The following is a 6805-nucleotide window of genomic DNA, read 5'->3' as shown; positions in this document are numbered from 1 at the left end:
GAATTCAAGTTTTTTTGACTTATTTTTTAAAATCAAATGCAAAAACATATTATAGTTGGTTTAAAAAGGCATATCGATGACGAACTATATTTTTTCAAATTGTTATCGTGGATTTTTATTTAGAACACGTGTGTATGTAAAAGTTAGATAAAGATGCAATTCATAAAAAAATAATAATAATTAGACTTAGGATCGATTGTTGGATTGTAGAATCGTAAATCATGTTATGGTTCTACCTCTCAATTTTTTCTTCCAATCAAAATCGTAAGGTTTTACTAATGTCACGGCTCTGCTTACGATCTGGATTGATAGTTTGTATTTGGATTACAAAATCATAGGATTATAGATCAGAATCGCGATAATAACTATGACTACCATAACTGCAACTTTTACGAATCATATTTTTTTTCACAACCAATTTGATGAATAATTTTTTACCTCTATAATTGCAAAGTTACACTCCATTACAAATATACAACTATCACAGCTAACATCTACCTATATAACTAGAATTTAAAAAGTAACAACCATGAGATGAACAAATCGTTAGTAGCAAAATGAGCAATAATAATAATAATAATACGTAATCATAAAAAAAAATTTAGTATTAAAATATGGCTGATAATGTTAATGTGTATAGTTTGAAGTTTGAAATAAGCATCTTCTTGAGTTGGTGACCTACTTCCTAGATTTATTAGCAACTTCAATAGTCTTAATCACATTTTTTTTATTTACCTATTTTTTCTTTTTATTTATTTACTTTCAACAAATTAAACAAAAGTTTTTTTAAAAAAAATATAACAAATTAAAATCTATAATTTGGATTTTGAATATTTAACGCTATTTAAATAATAGATTTGTGCATGACAGATTGAAAAGTAGGCATAGCAATTGGATCATAAACGCCAATCATGCATGAGCCAATTGATAGAATCCCCCTAATAAAAGCTGATTTTCAGCAAAAGTCATTTTCAGGAACAATTTACACAATAATACAAATTTCTTAGTCACTAAAATATCATAATAATGCGTCGGCAAAACTGCTCCAAAATTGATGGAATCAAATCAATTAATTAATTACACAACAATTTTTGTTTATCCATATATTTTTTCATCAAATAAATTATAAACTTTAAAATCTTTAAATAGGTATTAAAAATTATTTAGCTAAAAATTATACGTTAAGTTAGATCTAACAAGATTCATATGAATATATTTTATATTCTATTTGATATATCCCTTAAAAATCTTATTTAAAATTTTCTCTTTAAAAATAAAAATTTTTAAGTGGACATACAAAAGAGAACGGTTCTATAAAATAATCAGATTTGTAAGAAAAATTAATTAAAAGCAATTTTTATAATTTGTAATTAGCGAGTGCTGAACTATGAGTTATATATACCTTAAAAGTAAAAGTAAAACCCATTAAATATCTAATATCTAATTCAAGTTTGAAACTTAAGAATGGAGCAATTAGTATACTTGTTTATGATTGTTATAACATCATTCTTAAGGATACTCTGTCTTAGGATGAAAATTAATAAATAATTTTAGAAAGCTGAATTTAGTAGATGCGACTATAATTCGAATTTTTTACTATTTAAAATTTCAATAATACTTTAATTATAAGTCGACCTATTTTTCTAATTTGGCCACAACAAATTTTTTAATTATCTATTATTAATTTTATTTCTAATTTTTCAATTTTTTAAATTTTTATTTTTTGGCTTCGGCCCTGCTGGTGGGTCTAACAACTCACATAAACATGGCTTGTTTTGGCTGTTTAGCACGTAGTCATGTGATCTTTCCCGGCCAAATACCACCTCACTCATTAACTTGGTGAGTAAATTGGTTTAAGGGTTAAAAACACCGACAGCATTAAAAAACATCACTTTCTTTACGTTACAAGTTTACAACTTACAACCATACTCCAAACCGGCAAGCTGCAATTGTCCCTTTCATAATTTTATATTCTAATTTAATTCTGTTTTGGATGTGTTTATTATTGACCATATGTAAGCAGTCTCATATCGGATTAAGAGAATACAGTATGTAACTTTATAATAATGTATACAACGGATAAAAGGAGCTAGGTTTATCTTAAACTTTTGGTTGAATTAATTTTTTGACATGATATTAGAAGTCAGCGTGATAAAAAGTTACAGGTTCAAATCTTAATCTACACTAACTCATATAAAGCTAAATGTTTAGCGCCAGAAATAAGGTAAGTATGTGTTAACACTTACTACTCTGTCCTCTTTGAATTGCATCAAAGAGTAATCGATTTATATTTAAGAAAGTGGTAATAAATGAGGAGAGAAAATAAGTTGTGTAGATGAAATTAAAAGAGAGTTAAAATATATGGATGCGATTAAAAGAAAATGCTAAGTTATTGTCCAAAAATAAAAATGATGTAAATTAAGTAAGACTAATCAAAATGAAAAATAATGTAAATTCAGTATCAGGAAGAAAGTATACTTCATGTAAGTTATTGGTTCTTCATGCGATCTTCATTTATATATATACTCCTATATTTTTTTCCGCATATAGAGAAAAGGGTTACTGAATTAACTACGTAATACGTACCTCCATGTCATGTAACGTAACGTTGTTGTGTTGGACTTCGAGACTTTTTAATGGTATGGCTTACTTTTAGTAATAACAAAATCTCATGTTGTGTTTTTTAATCAAAAATAGCATGTCAAGTATCAACTTGCAAGACAAACTCCAATAAACAAGATTTGATTGCGTGGATATATTAAAAAGATAGTCAAAATATATAGATGATGGATAGAAAGAAAGTGATGAGTTGATTCTTAAATATGAAAAAATCATAAAATGGATGAAACAATTTAAAATAGAAAAAAAAGCCAAGTTAAAACGAACAGAGAGTAGTTATTATTAATATTTTAATAAATATAAGCAATTACGACATGTATTTTTCTTACAATAAAGACTAATAATATCAACTAATCAAACAAATTCTCACTCTATTTCTTTTTGTTTGTCTACTTTGTGTTTTTCATTTTACTAGAGAGAAATTTAAATTTGATTTGAAGTATATATTAAAGATAAAATTTATTTATGTGGAATCTTGTTAGATTTGTCTTGATTCAAATATATAATTTTTACAATTTTTTGTAATGTGAATTTAAAGATATTAACACTCAAAATTTATTTTAAAAAACGTACAAAAAGTAAAGTGGATAAATAAAAAGAAAATAAATGTAAAAGCGTTGTGCAAATTCATGGTAATTGGAAAAAGGACTATGGTCCTAAGGAGCATATCTGATTGTTAAATATTTTTAATATTTATTTATGAATGTTTAAAACTGATGGAAGATAACATGTAGCTTAAAAGTTAAATGTAAATGACATATATCTCCGTAAACTTGACGTAGTGGCATGCAAGGCAATAATGTTTTTATTTAATAAGAGCTTCTATGGTAATAAGAGCTTTTAATTCCTGTTTTAGTGTATGGTATAAAATTTAAAATTTATTATTATATTATACATTAAAATATGTTATATTTTTTTTGATTTTATTTATTTATTTTTTAAATATATTATTATTCTTATTAACAAATGCTGATAAACATTTATTAATTTTTGCCTTGTTTTTGATTGAGATTTTTTATTAAAACAAATGATATTATTAGTTTTATGCCTAACTTTCAAATTAGAATAAATTTCCAAATATGAAAATTGTGGTCTGCACTTTGTAATGGATAAGAGGTGTCGTGATCTCAAATACAAACTTCCCGTTGATTGAGGAAGTTAATATCTTTAAATTTTACTAATAGTTGAAATATTTGACCTACATTTCTTTTTTCATAAAGATATTTATATCAAAGGGACCGTTGCCATACAATGTACACATTACTTTAGCCTAACAGTTTTCGTAGTAAGTTTTGTATGAGACTATATTATTATGTAGTCTATTAGTTAAAAAAACATAAAAAAAATAAAATTTAAATTTATACTTATACAAAAAATAATTTTTCTTAAAGTAATTTAGCTTGATCTAATTAAATTTATACTTATACAAAAAAGTAATTTAAATTAAAATCGTCTAATAGTAAAACAACCTCAATTAAAAAAATAGTGTCTTTGTTTTCACTATACAAGCAATTTGTTTATCAATAGAAATTAACTTTTTAGTGGGTTTGTTAGGTAGCTTATGGTTTTTATTTTATTGGTTAATTAAGGTTATTGTTTTATTGGTTAATAAAGCTTGTTGTCCAATATTTTTATAATAAATAATAGATAATAATTAATAGCTATTTTTGTCAAAACATTTAGATTAACTTATACAATTTTCTTAAAAGCCAACTAATAAAACGACTAACTAACGTTAATAGTTTGTCAAATAAATTAATTGAATGAGTCAAAAATGTTGTAAAACACTTGAAAATCAAATATTTTTTTAAATACAGAGTAGACTAAGAGAAGGGAAGGACTAGGTGAAAATTGATCATAGAACCTTACATTCTTAAAGAATACGGTACATACTCCAACTGAGAAAATACTTGATTAACACCTCAAAACCAAAATTAATATGTAAGATTGTATTGAATCTTATATCTTTTAGTTAGGAATATTTCAATGATCAAGTTAAATTCACAAAATTATCTAATGATTAAAAAAAAATAAAAGTTAAAGCTATTAAATTATTTTGAAAATGGGGTACTAAATTTAAATGATGCTTAAAGCTAAGAGATTATTATTGTTTGGCAAAATAAAGCAAAAATAAGCTTAATATAGTTAGGACTTTGGAGCTTCAAAGTGGATGTTGGACCAACTCTAACATGTGAATGCTCTCAACTTTCCTAAATATGTGAAAATGACCTAAAAACTAAACTCATCACTTATGAGTCATGGCAAGGATTAAATGATGCACATTGTGGGATAATTATATTGCTTGTTCTATAATTCTAAAATTATACGAGTTTTGACATGTCAAGACTTTGATCGGGCACAGCTTTTTTTATCTTATATGATAAGAGTTTGACCTGCTATATTTCATATTATCTCTCCGAATCTTAACTATAATTCTATAAACGATAAAAACTAGATATGATGATTAGAGGAGTTAGAATTTTTAGTCATCTAATTGACAAATGACAAATCCAATCCTCTAATATATTGTGTAGTAAAATCTTACATTCAATTAAATTAATGTAGAGCAAGTGAAAGACCACACATTTCCAAGCAGCTGCTCCTTCATGCTGCACCTGACAAATACTATAAATACTCCTACAGAATGCACACTAATGACACTTGCAGTCATGTTTTATGACAATTAAACAATTTTTAAAAATAATTTCTATCCCATTCGTTTTTTTTAAATGTGTCGTTTGTGATTTGTATTTTATTTTTTATTCATATATTAAAATATGGTTAAATGTGATCTTGTTTAATTCATCTCAACATAAAATTTATTAATAAAATTTAGTTTTTATTATTTTTAATTGTACACAATCATTGCTAATTTGCTATGAAGTATTGAATTAGTGTATTTGCAAACGTGTAAAAAGCAAATAAGACATTTGAAATGAAACAGATGTCTTATTAACATTAGGGAAACCAAAAAAAAATATCATATGGTACGTAGTGGTTTAAAAAGTGTAAATAAGATGAAAATATAAGTTAAACGTACAACTGCAATTTTTTTTAAATGGTAACTAAAAATAAAAATGAAGGAAAATTCAATAAGACCGGTTAAATGAAAAATAAAATTTAGAAGAGAAAAAAAGGAAATCCCAGTGATAATCCTGAATCATCGGCTTTTTCACGTGGTAGATAAATAATTTTTTAATCCACGTGGCAATCTTATGCTATCAACTTTCCCACATAGTAGACAAAAGGAAAGTTTAATTTGTTAATTTTATGTTATTTTTCTTGAACATAAAGACTTTTTTTTCAAAAAATAGATATCGCAATCACCCTAATTGCCCATAAATTCAATTTCATAATTCAATTGTAATAAGCATTAAATTTAACCAAAATTAAACAATTTATCTATCACAACAAATTTTAAAAGCTCAAAATTACGACGTTATTTAACATGTAAATAAGTCAAAACCTTAACATCATCATCTAAAGTAAAAAAATAAAAATTTGTGTATTGATGATGATTGGAAGTATTTGGCAATTTGGTGCGAGGACGGAGCCAACGCAAGGAATAAAGTGAGCCTGTAAAATTAGAGACACTGCAGTGTACGAGTGAGTGTCGGTAATATTAATATATTCACCGAGTGTTAGTGAAGTATTTTATGAGACTGTTTTATTATAAAATAAATTTATATAATTAGTATATTTTTTAATTTTATTATTTTTAAATTATAAATGATTATTTTAAAATTTTATTTAATATTATAAATAATTATTTTAAAATTATAAATAATTATTTTTAATTTATACATAATCATTTAAAGACGATATGTAAATATGCATTAGGTCATTTTGATATATATAATATCATTAAAAAATCGTGTCATTTGAGAATTTGTTAACATATTAAGAGTATCATCACATTTTTTATCACACCGTTTGGAATCAATGGATCAATGAATACCATAAAAGTCACAAGTATCGAATGAAAATTTTAACAAATTAATTTGGACTATCCCTTTTCATTCATAGATCATGAATTTCTATGTTACAACAATATCAAGTCTTTATTGTAAAAGATTGAAATTAATTATATGATAATTTTAAAAATTTAAGGATTTTTTTTTATTTACAAATAAATAAATTAATTAGCCAAATATTCAAAAGCATTTTAATTTTGAAACTCACATTA

The sequence above is a fragment of the Amaranthus tricolor genome, chromosome 15, assembly GCF_026212465.1.
Source record: "Amaranthus tricolor cultivar Red isolate AtriRed21 chromosome 15, ASM2621246v1, whole genome shotgun sequence".
NCBI lineage: Eukaryota > Viridiplantae > Streptophyta > Magnoliopsida > Caryophyllales > Amaranthaceae > Amaranthus > Amaranthus tricolor.
Note: the sequence above shows the minus strand (reverse complement) of the source record.